Below are 19,229 nucleotides of genomic sequence, written 5' to 3'. Positions count from 1 at the left end.
GACATTTTCTTCCAATTTAGAAAATCCCCAGCGTGTTCTTTAGGAAAATGTACTCTCAAAAAAAATAAAAAATTAAAAAAATTGCGGAAGGTTCGGAGTTGATATTGAATGAAATTTAACAATTTCCCCACAATGAATAGAGGGGTTTGTTTTTAAAACAGAGCAATTTTGTTCTTTTTATTGCTCGCTTAATAGTTCTATTAAAAAAACTGTTTTTCTGCACTAATTGCTAAGAACAAATATCTTTTTTTCTCCTTGTAGAATTAAAATTTGTAAACAGCTTCATTATTAGCGAACAAATTTCACAGTACATGAGTATAAAGCTGCTTTTTTTGTTCTGCTTTTTTTAAGGGTAATAATTTTTAAGATCTATATAATTTACCGGAAGCGTAAACAAATTTGCAGATTAGGACCATGAAAAAAACAACAAAGACAAAGTAACCAAGAGTGAGTCTAGCTGATTCAGAGCACTCAGATCCTCTGTTGGTAAAGACACTCTTATGAAATCATTATGGGCATAAACAGTCTTGGCTCTTTATTTTTTTATGTGCAATTTTAGAGTTTGTTCACTGTAATTAAATCTTGTATAGCTGAGATGCTTAGAGAATGAATGCTGGTGAAAAACAGGTCAAACTCACAGCTCATTGCTCTTATTAAACTATTAATTAAAGTCCAACGCAGAGAAGCGTTAAATGAGTCCGCTAACTGCTCCAGCAGGTCACCTTGTCCTTTAAATGTTTCGGTTTTCTGCCAATCCCAGAAGAATTAACAAGATTTTTGACAAATCCACACAGTAAATTCAATCAAAGAGGTCTAGGGATTGGCAAGGTGAGTTGGAGAAAATAGTCTGTAAAGGATGAATTTGTTACTGACAGTATTACTGACTGTATTACAGACTATCTAAAACTAATGTGTGGAAAACAAAAACGTTGTTCTTCTCATTTCTCTAATAACAAGTTCTGCATCAACACTGAAAAATATGCTCTCTTCATGAGATTAGAAATGAAATGAGGAGGAGACAAGAGGAAATTAAGAAAGAAGATCAAAGGCAGAAAAACACATTAAAAGCAAAAAGATGAAGAACAGCCTCAGTGGGGAAAGAAAAAAATGTAGACTTCTCCATTACCTACTTTGGCTGAAAACTTCAGTTCTCTGACATAGTCGGCCTCATTGCCAGATAGGACAACTCAGAATACAGACAGTAAACACAGGACTTTGTAGACTGGGAGCATGAAAACTTCTCCTGATCAATGCAATCAAATAAGAAACCAATTGGTGATTTCAACAGGATAAGATGCCCTGTTCTGCCTTACAAAGAGTATAACTGGAGAGGTCAGTGGAGACTTGGACACTTGCTATATTTACATGCACAGAATTTCCCTGATCTGGTCTAAACCTTTAGTAATCAGGAATTGAAAATCTCTGTTAACATGGACACTAAATAAAATGATCCTATCATGATGTGCATATACATGTACCAACCATGTGCCATGCATGGAATCTTCTAATATTCTGAAAAATAGCAGAGAAACATCACACTGACTTTGCATGCATTCGCAGTGGAGAGTCTTTAACTCCAAATGGCTGTAAACATGGACACCCATCAGAATGGCGAATGGCATAAACCACATCTTTCTTAAAAAAAAAAATAATAATAAATGATTTCCAATGAGAACTAATTGGATTAAAATCTTTAGCCTCACATGTTTACATAAAACACCATTGATCTGGTCAGGCCTTTAATCCATTCATTTGTGTCCATTTAAACGTAGCTACTGATAAATTTTGGAGTTTAGAGGACACAGCTGAAGACCTTCACTAACTCTGTTTTGGAAACTTCTATCCTCTGTGTTTCGTTGGAGCAGCAGCTTGTTTGCAGCTGATTATACAAGCTCATTAGAAATTGCCCTCCAATTACAGTTTTGGACAGTATCTCCCACACCATGCATGAGGCCGGTGCAGAGTAGTGATCTTCACGAACAAGTCCTTCATTTGAGCTCTGTTCTTAAGGGGATGATAAGAGTCGATCTACTGTTGTGAACCGTTCGGTCGGGAGCCAGTTTAATATGCAAACCACCCACTCTGTCTCTCTCTGCTTCATGCCAAAATAATGAGTCTGCATTATAATTTCCCATGGATGTTATGTGCCTTGAAAGCAGCATGCTGATCAACTGATCAGCGAATTAGTTTCTGACAAAGAGAGCTAACATGAGAGGGTGAAATTGTGTGTGAGCGCTGAAGACTATCAGGTGCTGGCTTTTGGGGAAGAGGGAACGGGAAACAGGGGCAAAAGGAAAGAATGAAATTCTAAAAAAGTTAAAAAAAACAAATCACTGGACTTTGATTTCCAAGTTTGAAGAGGTTTCGCTTCCCATCCAGAAACTTTTCTCAATTCAGAAAAAAGGGAAAACAAAAAACAAACCTATGAAATGAGCCAAAGCTCATTCAGCTGCATGTTTGGATGCATTTTTTTTCCAGGTATGACACAATGTCAAGCTGTGAATTTTTTTGCAAACATTTTATTTATTTGTTTATGTTTTTAGGTGAGTGGTATGGCAGTTGAAGAATGTTTGCTTTGAAAGCAAATTAAATTGCAAGTAACAGGCCGGCTATACAACAAGTCCCAGCAGTATTTTGATGGGATGTGTACATTTCAGTTATTCTTAACCAGTAATTTAAATGATTAAAATAAAGTTACCCCTGCTTGACCCAAGAATGAATGATTTTAACAGTGAACTGCTCTTGTAAATAGATCTTTGAAAGGGACAAATCTCTTAGGCTGCCATCTTAAAGCTACAGTGTGTAATTTTCAGCGACATCTAACGTCCAGAGTGCAGACCGCAGCAACATGAACATCTCCCCCCCACCGCTTCTCCCCCCCAACAGTACGGCGACCGTTGCGGGACAAAATTAACCCTAACCCTAACCCTCTTCCATGACGTCCGCATCACCTACCCTCTCAAGTGATGAGGTTTGTTTACATAGATAATTTTACAGATAGTATTTATTAGTATCTATGGTAGTATTTAGTATCTATTGTTCAGTACCGTCTCAATTCATCTCTCTCAACTTGCCGTAGTTACTTTCGAGTGTAATGGGCGATCTCGCAATCGCTAGTTTGTTGGCTCTGCGCTGCCGTAGCGCAAAGATGTCTGCCTCCATGGCTGCGAGACCCGCTCCTATGTAATTATAAATAACGAATTCTAAGGCAACGCAAATATTAAGGTTAAGAGGCTGCGGTGGTAGATGATGATAAATAACATAGTTATGTATAATATATTACATTTCTGACTGTATATCCCTGTAATTATTACACAATGTAGCTTTAAGTCCAAAGCTAGAGAGTTCCTCTATTAACACACGGTTGCATCCTAATTGCTGTGTGTCTGCATGCCTCTATTTGCCTATAACTTTTCTGCCAATAAAATATATTGGCATGTATCCTGAGAAAACTTGCCAATCTGGATTATCTTTTGTGCATTACTATTAGTTTCTCAAGATTTCTTATGAGAAAAAGGGACACTTTGTGATTCTGACATGTAATGCTGGGACAGAGATGTAATTGGGATCTTCTTAATATGAAACCAAATGAGAAGAACAACAAAGATAAGCTTTAGTGAGACTTGTTATCTTTTCCTCCTCAGCTTTGCCGTCCCTGAGTCAGAACTACATCTTTGCACATTTAGTTGTGGAAACTCCTGCAGCCAGAGCGTGTTTACATTTCTGAGCACCCTCTTTTTATAATACTAGTGATGACAGGAGCTGGATCGGAGTCACACAATGACCCAATTTAACTGTGAAATTCAATGCAAATAGATCCCCCTCCCCCCCTTTACTCTGACACATTTCCCTCATTATTTGAGCCAACTTGGGCATTGCTGTTCTGTTTTTGTTGGTCTGGATATGTAAATATCCCACGCATCATTGATAAATATTTAATGCTGTTTTTTCTTCTTTCGCTCTCCAAATTAGTGTTTACCCATCATGCTCAGTCAAAATAGTCACCAGTGCATGTTTATGTGCATAAAATCCTATTTTATATGTACAGTAAAAAGGAAATTAGAGCATTAATCATCAATGGGTTAGAGAAGCCATTCTTTGAAACTGTGTGGTAGTCATTATTCAAAATCAGACCCACCTAAAACGAAGGGGAAAAAACATAAAACTTCAATATTATTGCTGGTATCAAATGCAAAAGGAAGAATATCATGCACAAAACTGTGAGTAATCGCTGACTTTATTAGATCTTTAAACTATGAGCAGAAGCAAAAGGAAAGCAGACTGTAAATGGCTTCGTAGTTGGACATACCCATGGGCGTTTTTGCCTGAAGTCTTTCCCAGAGTCTTTACACCCATTTTAATGAAATTACAAGCCACACTGCCCAGCCTTTATAACAATTTCCTGGCTGCATTTTAACATTTGAATGTGTTTGTGGGAATAAACAGCTGACTGGTCAAGAGCAATAGTGATACACCCAATTCTATGACCTCAGCTTTAAATGACAACTCATGGGAGTGTTCCTGTTCAGCCCAGAGACGTCATTCATGTCCAACAAACATCCTATTTGTTATTAACACTGGAGATTAAGATCTGCAGAAAATTAGATTGCTTTTGTTGATGAATGCACTAGCCTGGCAGCTGCGTTAGCACTAACAATGGATCTGCAAGACACATCAAGGCTCGGCTTAATGATGAGGAAGTTGTTCCCCATAGATAGTGTGACATGTCTGCCTTCATACATCGCGAAAACAAAAGGGAAGAATCAGAGGCAGCACTGATGAAACATCTTGATTGGAAATGTAATACTTCCTCATTTACAGAGGCACATTAACCTTACTTTACCTGTGAGGAAGATTAAAAGAGTGACCAAAGGCAAGTTGCAGAACAATTGTGGGTGACCATCTCAATATGTCACTTTATTATTATGATCAACAAAAAATTGATGGTGAGATATATATATGAAATGCTGACATCCTGATAATATCAAAGTTTTTGTTTTTTCAAGAGTAACTTATGCCTTATTTAAACTAAGAATTCCAGAAAAAAAAAACTGTAAGTTATCTGTGCATCTTTCATGATTTTTAGTTTTTCAGATTTCTTAATTTTTCTTTGCTGGACAGTCCATGAAATTATTGGTTTGATGCTGCTAAAAATTAAAAATAGCATATTTCTCTTGCTGCATTAAAATTAACCATAAACATTTGTCTCCCAAGAAGAAACATTTATTTTGCCAACCAGGGAAGTAATATTTTGACAGTCTACTACCTGCAAGATGATCACTAGCTAAACTAAGCAGTCACATATAGGTATTTTGGAAATGGCAAAAACAGTTAAGCAGTAAAAAATTGTGGCCTTTGAGGGATGGAGCATGAGGAGCTGTGTAAATGCATGATTTTGAAGCAAATTAGAATTTTCTTAAATAAAATTGTTAATTTATTAGATGATTATTCAACATCTGCATGGATCCATGTACGGTACCTTAATTTTAAATAGAAAAAAGTAATGAAGAAGGCTTTTTAATGGTCAGGATCTGTTTGTCAGATTTTAGCAGCCCCACGACTAAAAGCTTTGCTTTGATGTTTAAAAAAAAAAAGCTAAACAGTTTTGCCATTTTGTTTGAGTTTTGTTTGACACCAGTTGGCATGTTTTCTCATGTAAAACACACACAGACTGATGGCTTGAAAAGTTTTACTGACATGAAGGGCAATTTGTTTTAATTGAGCTGAATTTAGTTATTTCTTTCTTTATCAAATTTAACTCACTGTAACTATCATAGTAGGAGAAATGAGTGGAATCCCTGCTATGCCTGGCTGAGGCCCATAAATTTGTGCACGTGTTCATAGAACAGCTTTAGTTAATGACACTCTGGCTAAAAAACAAAAAACGGAATAATCTCCCAACCTTTTTATAAACCGATCCTTTCCACTGCAGAGGTGCAACAGCTATTGTTCTCATTAAAGCTACGGATTTAGGACAAAAGCCTCCAGGATTTTCTCAAAAGGGTAATTTAGAGAGCTTGTTTGTGCCTCAGATCTAGGACTTTTTTACCTTGACCATTACAGTGTTGCTGTATCTCTGAGTAATTGCAGCAGCTACATGAGGATAAAGGTGGATAGTTTCCCAACTGATAAAAGAATTTTATTCTTTGGAAGATTTGCTACCATTTTCATTGGTAGCTGCTGCTGTAACCAGAAAGGCAGCAAGAACTTGCCTGTTGATCTGAATCGGACAGTTTACAGCCCTGACTAGTGAGGACACATTCTGAAACCCCAATTCTAGCTGAGCTGTTAAAACATGAAATCAGAGGAAGCACAGATATAAAAGAGGCTCTTTGCTTTTTTCTTCAATGTAGCACGGCTGAAAGAGAAAGGGAGGATTTTACAGATAAGGGAAAGGTTAGACTTTTAAAGAGTAAGTTGGTCTGTTTTTTCGTTTTGAGATTTTAACTACTCTCTATTTTGTAACTTGCTGATTGAAAATGTTGCAGATTTTGTCTAGAAAATGCACACGGTATTAACGTATTAAAATTGTACTAAAGCGGGATTACAAAATGTTTCTTCTTGCTGGCAGTTGATTGTAACTGAAAGACGGAGCTGAAGATCATTTGGAGACACTAACCCAACAACTGAAAGTCTGCACTACCTCAGCTCAATGCAGGACCATGCCTATGCAGCAGCAGCAATAAGGAGTAGTTTCGCCATCCACAAGAATGGGAAACTAGAACATGAAAGAAATAAAACCAAAGTCATTAAAAAATATTGAGCACGCCTGTTCCAGGTGGGAGGAGCTAATGAAGGAGATTTTAAAGAAGAAGCTGAAGTTGCCTAGCCTGAATGTCATTCCGAACTTAGTCCCGCCCACAACGTTTGAGGTCGGGAAGTTCAGTCTGGCATTGCTCAATAGTAGCGCGAGTATGCTCGCCCAATATCTGGTCGGGCCAATCAAATTGTCAGGGCGGGCTTTATACGATGATGGACAGATGATCAACAGTAACATAATCAACCACGTCACCAAAGCGCGCTTGGGTGACAACAACAATGGCTGCCGAAGGAGAGTTGAGATGTGTACATTCTGCTATTAGGTCTGTTCTAGAAGATATCGACAGCAAGTAAATTTTAAAAGAGGAACAGAGAAACGCGATCAAGGCATTTGTTGAAAAGAAAGATGTTTTTGGCGTCCTTCCTACGGGATTCGGCAAAAGTTTAATTTATCAGCTGGCTCCCTTGGTCGCTTAACATACGTCACGCACTCCGTTGCTCTTAGTGGTTGTAGGTCTATCCAATTGAGTGCAGAGGCATTTTTTTTCCTGGTTCGTTCGAAACACGCCCCATAATCACAGCTCTATGGAGCAGTATCAGACTCATATTCTGACTAGAATTGAGTAGGACTACGTCAGGCTAGAAGTTGCCATGATTCACCTTAACAAGTAAGTGAACTGTACTGCCTTAATTAGCATAAATCTAACTTTTTCCATTCGGTTTAATTAGACAATGTTTCTTGTTACCATATAAAGTATAGTAGATCAAGCAAACAGGTATACCAATCTTGTTGATATAAGGTTTAGTAGCTTTCAAAGCCGCAGTGAACACTGGCAATTTGTCATGGTAAATGCCAGCTTTTAAAGAATTCACTTCCGATGTGATGATAACCTACTCGTTGTCAATACTTTTTGGTAGTACTGTACCTGTTGCAAACCGACTGATCTCAAACAAATCATGTGACGTCACATCTGTTGCAAATAAAGATGACCGATCATGGCAGGAAAGCCATGAAATATTTTATTATGAATGCTGTTTTAATGTGTTCCTGCAGTATTATATAAGTTCTGTAGACACCAGAAAATACCTTTGTGAGTTTCAGACCAAAAGCTCACCTTTTTCTTTGGTTTGTATTGAAATTGTACTTCTTTGATGACATCAGCAATGATCAGCAAAAGATGGCATAACAGGTATTGGATGACCTAAATACTACATTTATTATCAGAGTGGTCTGCTAACTCCAAAGAGATATATGATTTCTGCATTTGAGTCTGACTGAGGCCAGTTTTCATTCATACCTAAAGCGAACTACAGTTAAGTTTGTTTAAAAGCAGACCGAGATTTACTTTTTTTTTAGGTTGTTTGGCCTGGAGTTCTTTGGTTTTTATTCCTACCTACACAAAAGGGCAGAATCAAGGGAAGAAATTAACTCTGGTCTTTTCAAAGCAGACCAAAAAGATGAGTGTTAATATATCATAACTGAAACTGGTATCAGCAGCAAGTTCAAAGCATTGTAAAAACTGAAGGTCAGACATTAGCCTTAAAAATCTATTTGTTTTTCTTTTTTAAAACTACAGATAATATATATTGCCCTGTTTGTCTCTGGTTTTTAACTAGCATTTCCCATTCATAATAAACACCTCAGCATCATTATCAGGTCTCATTAACATCAGGTGGATGAGTAGAATGGTAAGGAAGGACTTCTGTCACCTGGTCAAATTATCATCTCCTTCTGACACCCTTTGTTGAGCATTATATTAAATCTATGGCCGCACTGTCAAATATATGAAGCAGCTCCACCCACTGTGGTTTAACACCCTAACAAAGACACAAGCTGTTTCATCTCTGTTGCCCCGATTGTAGGTTAAGCTCACTTTGAAGGACAGACTGGGTCTCCTCTCTTTCACTTCTCTGTATAACATAATTAGGACACTGAGGAAAAATATATAAAGATAATTAAGACAAAGGAAAGAGGAGGAAGAAGTTTGCAACTCTTCTCTTTGTTTATACCAGGCTTGTTTTGGAGGGAAAAAGCTTGGGTGCTTAGATAGGAGTTTTACATGTGTTTTTGTTTCCTTTGCGCCTGTAGACTCTGTTGATCTGTGTCATATACATGTGATTACCCATGCCGACTGCCTCCAGTAGTAACTTCATGCTTTATTTCTTATCTTCACCAAGGCCTGAAAAATGTGGCCAAACAAAACAAGCATTCCACACTGCCAGCTTGTCTCTAGTACCCTTCCCTTTTATAACACAGCTGCACTTCCTCCAGGGACTATGGGTTACCACAAATGCACATAATGTGACTGTACCAAAACAGTTCATTAAGAAAAGGGACGATTTTAGATATCACTCAGTTTTAACAGTTTAATATAAGCTCTGCAAGCCTCTGTGGTATCAGTGAAGCACAATATTTTACAGTTATTTAGCAGATGCAATAGTTATAAACAGAATGAGTCATTTCAACAATACAATAAAAATAAAAAAATGAGTAAGAATCACAAATGTTATTTTCTGTCAGGAACAATAGGCCCTGTGTTCCTGAGATCAGCACATAGGCTTTTTTTTTGACAACACTTAAATATAATTGAGGTGGACACCTACTGACTCAGCTTACCTATAGCTGTGGAGCATGTCACCATCTATAAAGATAACGACCAAACCCAAGGTCTACATTCTTAGCATTAGGAGCGGCTTGACAGTATTTTCTACATTCTCGCCTTCCCTTAACTGTTTGACTGGGAGAAGGCATGGTCATTTCCAGAATCTGTCATCATCTTTGGTTTAGTTGTCACTTTGGTTTCAGTTTCATGGCTCTTTTGTTTTGTTTCTGGACATTTCAGAGTTTTAGGTATGTATTTTTTCCTTGAAATCTTTCTGAAACTTGTGTTTTTTTAATCACTGTTTTCAATCTTTAAAGTTCTTCTTGTATGGTTTCTTCTCTAAACAACCTTTTTAAGTATTCATACAACTTTTGATGGGTTTGAAATTAAAACATTACTAAAATTGAAGGTTTGGTACACAATGTTGCAAATAGATATTTTATTTTAACAGTAATCAATAACAAATTTTATTGTATTTCTTTTAGAGGAGTGCTGTAAATTTATCACATTAAAAATGTAATCTGATAAAACTAACATAAGTGTTGTATCTCATGTAATAAAACCAATATAATTACAGCAAAGTTGTAATATAGTTAGAGTAACCTGTAATGGAAACAAGGTTGTAGTTGATTACTGTAAAATATTTATATTACAGTAAAACTCTCTTATAAAATTACAGTAAATATGTCATAAATTTACATTAAAACTAACTACTGTAATTCTATCATAGTAACCTAACTGTAAATATTACAGTCACCGACTGGCAACTATGCTGCCAATAATTTACTATAAGTTGTACAGTATTTTTTTTTTTTATTACAGCCAAAAATTGTCCATAATGTACCTCTTGGAGATTTAAGTTTAAAGTAATTATATGATTTCAGCAACATTAGTGTTTTTTCAAGTAGCTTATCTTGACTTTAAGATATGAAAAAATAAATAAATAAATAAATACTTTGTGGCTTGACCTAAACATATAGCGTAATCCTCTACCATCTTAAAGCCTGGCAGCTTATTATCAAAGAGTCAAAAACATTGGTGGAAACAGGAAAGGTTGGTGAGCAATTAAAAGAAGAATCTAATTGTTGTAATGCAAAAAATATTTTTGTATTGACTATTAAGAAGGTCGTAAATATTTTCAGTATGCTGTTCATGCAATGTAATATATTTTTAAATATATGATTGTTTGGTTTTCTTTTGAGAGATGCTTCTCATCAGTTCACACTTTGATGTGATTTTTCTTTTACTGGAGGGTATACCGGCGGTTTATTTTGTAATCATTTAATCTCTGTATCCACCGTCAGGTATTTACAATTTTACATTAATCTAAAAAAAAATGGAAAATATGTTTTAGTGTGGCTCATTTCTCAGATTAAAACTGTCCTTTGGAAATAATTTAAGCAGGTATTAAAACTGCTTTATATTAAAACTAGATAAAAAAAGATTTATGGGTTAGGGTTTTTATGTAAATTTCTAATCATGTCAGTTTTAAATTAACCTTAGCAGGAAAATGATCCTAATTACAACAAAAAAGGCAGAAAGAAGCCCTCTCTGTGTCATTTATCTATATAATGGGTCTCATTTTGTGGATTGAGTTACTGACCAAAGTAACTCAATTTAAGCAGTTGAATTTGCTGACAGCATAACCAAACAATTATGAACACACTTTTCTTAAAAGCATTGGACAGAAAAAACAACATGAATTTCAAGTAATGAACTGATTTAGGAAAAAAACAAAGGCATTTCAATGAATCTTTTATTTAGCTCTGACGTGAAAGCAAGCCTTTGTGCACCTTTAATGGTTTCTCTACTATCTCTACTCTACTATCACATAGCATACCTTTAACATCCTGTAAGTCTCATCTTTTAACCCCAATTTCTCTTTTAAACAAGCATTGGTGGCCTACAGAGCCATCATATTGGATGACTTTCCAAAAACTGCTGAAACAAAAGATCCAGCAGTTTGTAGGGAGTTGAGCATCTAATTAACTGGTACTGCTGGTCACTCCAAGCTGCTGTGATGTACCTCAGGCAAACAACTGCTGTCCCTGGAGGGAAAGGAAACTGCTGCAGAGACGGCTGAGAGTCGCTGCCAGCCACAGTATATGGAGCACAGTTTATTCTAATTCCTCTGCAGGACATTAATGAGCCACAATAGTGGCTGTTTTAATGGGCCACCAAACAGATTTTCAAGAGCCTGATGGTTTGTAATCCGACGAGGTGCTGTCGCACTGCTGCAAGGCTGAAAATGTTTGTTCTTAGTAGACATTTTGCTTTACTCTTGTGTTTAGGCCAGGCAATGCAAGGAATATGTCCCCAGTGTGTTTTATACTAGTCCTCTAGCAAAATCATGACCAAAACAAGCCATTAAACTGATATTAATTAAACACATCCTAACAAAGCCTGTAGCACAATAAACCAGAATGTCTTAATATATTCAGCAATGAAAAGCGAACAGCCTTCACCTATAGTCAGAACAACTGTGTCAGAAGCTTGCTTTTGCTTTATTTAATGATTTATCTCCATTCTTGCAAAAACAGCAATAAGAAAAAGATATTTTTTATAAAGAAGAATCGAGACGTTTAAAGCATAAGGTGTTTAGATACTGTTGTGAGCCAGTTTGTCTCCTGTATTTGCTCTCGGCAGGATAAAACACAAAAATCTATATTGTGAGACTGTTAAATAAGGGTGTAAATGACTAGCTGAAGACATTTTGATGAAGCACTCTGTATCCATCAATCATCTTGAATTGCACACTTTAAATTAAGGTATTTCTTAGCTTTTTTGGTTTGACAAATTAATACCAGCTTCTGTTTTTAATGGTACTGTATAGCAATTATTTGCTTTCCTGGTGTAAATCAAAAAATGCAGACTAGCGAGAAGAGAGCTTTCTGTTGGCAAAAAAAGTTTTTCCTCTTCACTGTTGCTGCATGCATGCTTGGTGTGAGGGATTGCTGCAAAATCACTGAAACTATGCAAGCAAATTCTGCTGTTGCTGCATGTTATCCGGGAGAAGTAAATGATGGTTCAATAAAAAACTAACCAAAAAAAAATAAAAAAATCAATGAATCATCTATGTGAAGTGTCATAAGATGACATATGTTGTGAAATGGCGCTCTATATATTGGACACCTTTCTACCAAAACAATTTCTTAGATTCCAGCTACAACATCTTTGTACCTGCCCCTTTTCTTCTGCATCTTATACTTCAATTTTAAACACAAATATTCACTTGATTTCTAATAATACTTAAAGGCTTAAAGAAGTGATCGAATCGTATCCACTTGACCTGCCAGAGGTTAAAATTATGAGCATGATTAATATATTTTGGAGTTAAGTCAAAGACAGTTTGCATCAAATTTGCCTTGCATCATAAAGTTCCTAGTTTTAAATCCAGCCCTGGGGTCTTTGTGAGTTTTTTTTCCTGTGCATGTGTGAGTTCTCTAAAGGTTTTGTCCAACTATGGCTTCCTCCCACAGAAGAAACAGATGACCAATTGTTATTCTTTTTCTAAATTGTCTCTATACATTTTCAAAACCCGGGCTTAGCTTTCCTATTCTTTGAGAGGAGAATGTCTCATGTCCCTATTGTGCTCTATAAAAGGCCCTGCTTTTCCACTTGTCTTATATTGTACACTTGCCCTGATAGTAGAATCTGCAGAGAAGCTGAGGTACTTTCAAAGAGAAACCTGCACCACACAGGAACAGACATCAAACAGAGAGGAATATGACCAGTTGAAGTGTATTTTCAGGGACCTGCATCTATGAGTTCTCTGTGTAGGAAGACATGCTTTACCTTCACCCACATGCTCCTGAAACAACCACAGCCGTGTTCAACGCTATCAAAAACATTTGTTTAGTTTCACCCCTACTTCCTGTCTGGTCTCATGCATATCATTACATCATCAAATGATGTGTGAAATAATGACTACAATGAACGAGACAAAGGACATTCAGTACCTGATTTCACAATGAGTTCACCTATAGAAAATAGACACAGTAACTGTAATCCACATTTTCTCCTTAGTATTAAAAAACAAAACTTACATATGCTTTAAAAATATTACCTGCTGTTTTAATCAAAATGAACAGAAGTAGGTTGCTTTAATTGTAAAATGTGTCGCATATTATTCTCTAGAGGTTCTAAAGCTTTGGTTTTATAAAGCCTTTGAAATATTAAGAATGATTACCGGCTCATTTATGCATTAGATCATACGTGTAATCAAATTGGACTTAAAATCATTTAATTTGAATATCTGCAAAATTTAATTGTATTGTATGAACTCGGCTAAATTACATTTATATTTCTTAATAATTAAGTATGGATTGGACCTGGTTGTGTAAAGAGCATTGAAGGTTACTTCTCCTGTTAATTGGTACAGTGCAATTAAATGGAAGTGAATTGATTTGAACTTAATTGACAGAATGTTAACCCAAGTATTGAATGAACAAACTTAAGTTATGCTGTTCATTATGAATCATTTATTTGTCCATTAAAACAAATCTGGTGAAGAATAGTGGATTTATAGTGGCTTTGTAAGGTTTGTTTTACAGAGGCACAGATGAAGCTCACTCTTATTTGAAATTCTGGCCCGTTAGACAATAACAAAAAAAAAAAGGTGCCACCATGAACTTAGAATGCAAAAACAAAATTTCCTTGAGTCTATAAATTGGTTCTGGGTCCCTCTAGTTATCATAGCTAGACTAAGCAGACACCAAATATCCACTCGGGGCCAAAGAGTGCAATAAAGAGCCATGCTATTACCTGAGAAACAGCCAGAAACATGCACAGTGTATTGCAGCACTGCAAGCATTGCTCTTCAGGCTAAAAAGACTAAGCCCAGGTGTTGTTTTGTTGTGTTGGTCAATCATCTGTGGCTGAAAAGAAACCATTGTGTTTTTTACTACTTTTTTTTGTGGATATTAAAAGGGATGCAGCAAGGACCAATAAATGTCATTCATTTTTCAGCACTATATCAGACATAACCTCATCTGTTATTGAGGTTCATTAAATAGCATACACAATATTTTGCTGTATTTATTATGTAAAAAAGTCAAAATAAGATCCTGTCAAAAACAAATTTAGTCATAGAGACAGATGTAATCCTGGGCGTTGGTGCAATGTGCCTGGAAAAGCCAGAACTCGCTTGATTCTTTTGGGCAGAAAAAGAACTAGAGCAGACAGAAGAAATGACCTTCAGCGTCCCATTCCAGGATTGATTTCTTAAAGCTTTTCTCACTGAGCATTTTTAGTTCTTCTTGGTTTTTATATATCAGAACATAATAATTCAAAAATTTTCAAGGTTCTAAATTTTTTTTCTGTATAAAACAGAATAAACATTTACTCTTTTGCAGAGGAGCCCAAAGAAAAACAAAATTACTATGGTTCACCAGATCGTACAAACTCAGCTTTAGCAGTGATTATTTATAGTTGTAATTTTCTGCAAAACTTTATAACTCTCTCACATCATGAAGGAGGATTTTACTGTTTATAACATTGCATCTTTTGCATGATCCATATGTGAAAAAGACTGACTCATAGTTAAAGTTATATTGGTTTAGTTGATGGTGGTACTCAAAACTGAATTAATGTATGGATGATGCCCTGGTCCTACAGTGCCAAACACCAACTCACCTGCCCCCTCACTACCATGCTCAATAATTACCCTGATGGTTCTTTGCATTCATATCCTTTTTTTAAGTCTTTGCAAAACAAGGCGCTGAGGATAAACCCAAAAACATATCTACTCCCATCTGTCCAAAGGAAAATTGCTTTAAAGGATTTGTGGTATATTTAGATCTATTATTGTAAACTCAAACTGCCATGTCCTTTTCAAAGAGAAGAGGCTTTCCAGCAGAAACCTTTTAAAATAGGCCATGCTAGTTCACTCCATTTCTTATTTTATTTATAGTTTAAAGCTTGCAGTGTCTAAGATGAAGCCTTTTTTTTTACGCAGTCAAGTGAAGGGCTGGGAATGAGTTTTTTGGAACATCCACTCCTGGGAATTCTTTAGCGGTCTTAAATGTTTTCCACTGCTGAATAATCTTCCTCACTGATAATGAATGTTCTTATAACCCTTCCCACATTAATGGACGGCACATATTGCTTCTTTAAGATGATTGCTGACGGCTGTCCACCCCGGTGCTTAGTTAACATCAGCAAACTGCCAACGTCGCTTTTGCAGAGGTGGTCCTATTTACTGATTGTCAATTGATCAAAAGCATTTATTAACACAACACTTGGATGCAATTTTCCTAAATACAAAAGCTTTATCTTTGTTGAGAAGTGATTACTGTGAAGAATCAGTAGAGAGATTTTTTTTTACATACGAGGATGAAATTGGAGAAGAACTCATTATATTGTCATATGTTTTTTAAGTTAAAAAGCTGTTGTAAAAAGGCAATTTCTGGGACGCATAGATATTTATGCACCTGTGCTGATATATATAACATCTTCATCTTTCCCTCAGTTTTATTTTTAAGCCTAATTAAAGCTCAATCTTTCGCTCCTGACTCTAGTACCTGGTTTTTAATTGTTTTCAGAATATTGAGATATAACTGCCCAGCAGGCTGGATTGTTGAGTTTCAGTAAGTCCATTCTCCTGTTTACTACTAATTTCTCTCTTCCATAACACCACTTTCCTGATTTTAACACATATCCTTAGATTTTCAACTCATCCTATTTAAAATAAAGGCAAATCCTTCTCCATTTATCTGCTGAACTCAGCTGAACTGGGTGCTCTGCCCTAATGCTATCTCAGCATCCCCAGATGCTCATCACAAGGATTATCACCATTTTTTTTTCTCTCAGCCTGATGCTCAACTCATCTCAGTGCTTCTCTGCAACATGCAACATTGCAGCCAGTGTGAATTCCACCTCTCACTTCCACTGGGCGAGACGAACAACAACAACCCGTGGAGGAGGATGGGAATCTCCCGACTGCTGCTCCAGACCTGATGAGCATGGAAATTGGTTCATTCTGTCAAGCCCTTGTTCATGCTTTCAAGTGCCTCGCAGATTTCCATCTGATTGTCTAAGCCAGTCAGGGGGCAGAGCATAAAAAGAAAAGATACCATCGTTACCTCATTCAGAGACTTTGGCGTGAGGCTTGTATTCCAACCTTCCAAGTCGACTCAGAGTCATCCTAGAAATCCAGTTTATTTTTTTCCTTGCTGTATGCCGTCTTCCCCCTCTTTCTCTTTCTTGCCCCTTGTTGAAAGAGAGGCAGCGTTCAAAGCATCCCTCTATATCACTGTGTCGTGTTAGTAGAAGCCACCTTTATTCATTGGGGGATGGAGTTAAAAAAGAGCCAAATTTCAAGCAAAGAGATGATTCAAGCTCTCAGGATGAATTGTCCTCCCTCTTTTTCCTCTTCTTTTGCTTAAACACACCCGATCAGACTCATGAGCAGAAACCTCAGAGTGGAAGCGATATATGTGTTTTGCCCTCTCCTCTTCTTTCTCCTGCTCTCCCTCCCACCCGTCTCCTCTCTTATTCTCTCTGAATCTCTCTGTGCCTCTCTGCTCACACAGAAGCGGACTGCCTTGTCATGACGGTTGAGACGCGTGCAGAGACATCTGTGAATGTGCTTCTGCTGGGGGACTAAAGTAGCCGCTTAGCTGAGACTGAGACCACCCTCCCCTCCTCCCCTTCCAGAGATGGGCTTTCTATTGGCATGTACCACTGAAGCTGGGAGAAGGGTGGGCTGCAGCACTGACAATAAGAAAGCGGAGGTGGAGAATGCATAAAAAAATTAAAGTTTCTGAATGAGAATGAGTGGAAAAGAAAGAAACACACAATGGAAGATGGAGAGAAAAAGTTTAATTCATTGATTTTTTTATTCTTGTTTTAGTTTCCTTTGTCAAGTGGCAGCATACTGTTTTAGTTTTGTTCCAGTTTATCAGGTTGTTGATGCAAAAGTGACCTGAGTTACAAGATGCTTCATTTCGCCACACAGATTACAACTTAGGCAAAAGCAAAAATAACTGTATAAGACATGAGAGCATATGCTGTATTTGGCAGAGGAGAATTAATTCTGGAAGAGCTACAACTGTGTCACAGATAAGGCATTTGCTTATGCCTGACTGACTGCACAATGGCTCACATGAAGAAACCTATTCCGGAAATTGGCTTGAATGAACTCAATTCTGTACACAGATAAAACCATCACCTTTAAAAACTGAAGAAAAGACACTGCCTGCACCTCCACATGCTGCTCCAGCTCCTAGTGATTGGCAGCCACTCTCAATGCCAGGTCTGTCCCTAAATTTCCATCTTCTTGAGGAACATGCCGTCTAATTTCAAGCGTCACTGAAGAAAGAGTTTGTCTGTTGCAGAGGTGAGACAGCATCTGGGGCGAGTGTCAGGCTGTCCAGAGAGCATGGCTGGCTCAGTGGAGAGCTGGAACAGGAGGAGGTATTACAGCTCCATGGAAGCTGTGCTCTGAACATCACACCTAGAATAACGTGACCAACAAGGACGATGAAATCTAAATTTGAAAAAGAGAAGGTCATAATTACCCTCCTATTTACCAAATGCGTGATGCATTATTATAAAGAAACTCAAACATGAGCCACCCCTGTTTGTTTTTAATCATGTCTCTCATATTAAACGCACAGGCTGCTTTGCATTTTGTCGTCACGGTGTAATGAAAAAGGCGACAGCCAAGAGGGAATCCAAATCAGTGAATTGCTGTTCTGAGCAGAGCCTCTAATATGATGGTGTGTGCATCTGGAAGGATTGATAATCTGAAGAAAACAGAAGGGGAAAAGAAAACATCAGATGATCTAGCAACTGTTTACTACATTTTGCTGCACAGTGTCAAACAGTTTTTTTCAGTTTTAGTGCGTTTGTTGGCTTAAACTCCAATGATTTTAGCGGCATGGTTTAAATAACATCAAAACCCTCCTAAGACTTACATGGAGAGGAAAATCTATTTTGAAAAACAACATTTTGATGTCATATATCACAAGTCAGTGCTAGGTTTAGAAGTAAAGTAGGATCATGAATAATTATAAAACATAGTACTGTAGAGAATTCACATGCATGACAGATTTACAAATTTATATGCACAAGTTGGCTCCAGGTTTGGATGATTATCTAAATCTTAAACTACACAAAACGGCTTCGAAGAAAGGTTTACCAACAAACCCCTAATAGGGCATTATGCATGCTGATACACAAGAGTCTGCCAATGTTTATAAATCTATTTACATTGCAAGGAGAACAAAACTGCATTGCATTGTGATGAATTAGAAATGTAAAAAAATTAAATCACTCACTGAGAATTGATAGTAAATTATTGCAGTGATAGAATCAAGGAGCCCTGTGTTTGGAAATCATTGGACGTTAATTGTGTTAATGACTGTTCATGCTTTGTCTCTGTTGTTGCGTTGTCAGTGGCTTTTAGAGATAAGCTCCTCCCACCCTTCTGGCAATTGGTTATTCAGAAGGGACTCAGATTGATGGATTCATTTATTTAGACAGACATATAGCCAGAATCAACAAAGGAGCCCAATCCTGATCAAATCATTTTGTTTGTTTACCAAAAGTTTTCCCTCATTTCAACATTTTTTTTTTCACATTGTTAAACATCACGGGTAAATAGATATCAGCTTATCGAATAGACATTCACAAAATGTTAATTAATAATTTTAATACTTTCTTTTGTTTATATTTTTCTGATTGAGATTGTAGATAGGAACCTTTACTGTTCTCACTAATAAATAGAGAAATATTTATATTTTTATATATACAATTACATTCTTTTAGTTGCTAGTCATTTTCTTGCATTGCTTTGATATTTTTCTATAAATCTTTGGTAAGAAAGTATTTAAGTTGGACATTTTTTTAACCGTTATCCACATT

At 36.8% G+C, this 19,229-nt stretch overlaps 1 protein-coding gene across 3 annotated transcripts in view; it reads right to left on the bottom strand.

Annotated features, from left to right (window-relative positions):
• b3gat1a (beta-1,3-glucuronyltransferase 1 (glucuronosyltransferase P) a) overlaps window positions 1-16,972 on the bottom strand; it is a 138,481-nt gene extending 121,509 nt beyond the window's left edge. Inside the window, exon 1 of one of the 3 annotated variants that reach the window (XM_038267963.1) lies at window positions 16,445-16,972. The gene's annotated coding sequence lies outside the window, so the exon portion shown is untranslated. The remainder of the gene's footprint in view (window positions 1-16,444) is intronic. The other 2 variants (XM_038267961.1, XM_038267962.1) reach the window with 2 other exon arrangements.
• Window positions 16,973-19,229: the final 2,257 nt, after the last annotated feature.

This window comes from Cyprinodon tularosa, unplaced genomic scaffold, assembly GCF_016077235.1.
Source record: "Cyprinodon tularosa strain WSP-4 unplaced genomic scaffold, ASM1607723v1 ctg69, whole genome shotgun sequence".
NCBI classification, from domain to species: Eukaryota; Metazoa; Chordata; class Actinopteri; order Cyprinodontiformes; family Cyprinodontidae; genus Cyprinodon; species Cyprinodon tularosa.
The sequence above is the reverse complement of the archived record's forward strand: the minus strand, read 5'-3'. Positions and strand labels throughout refer to the sequence as shown.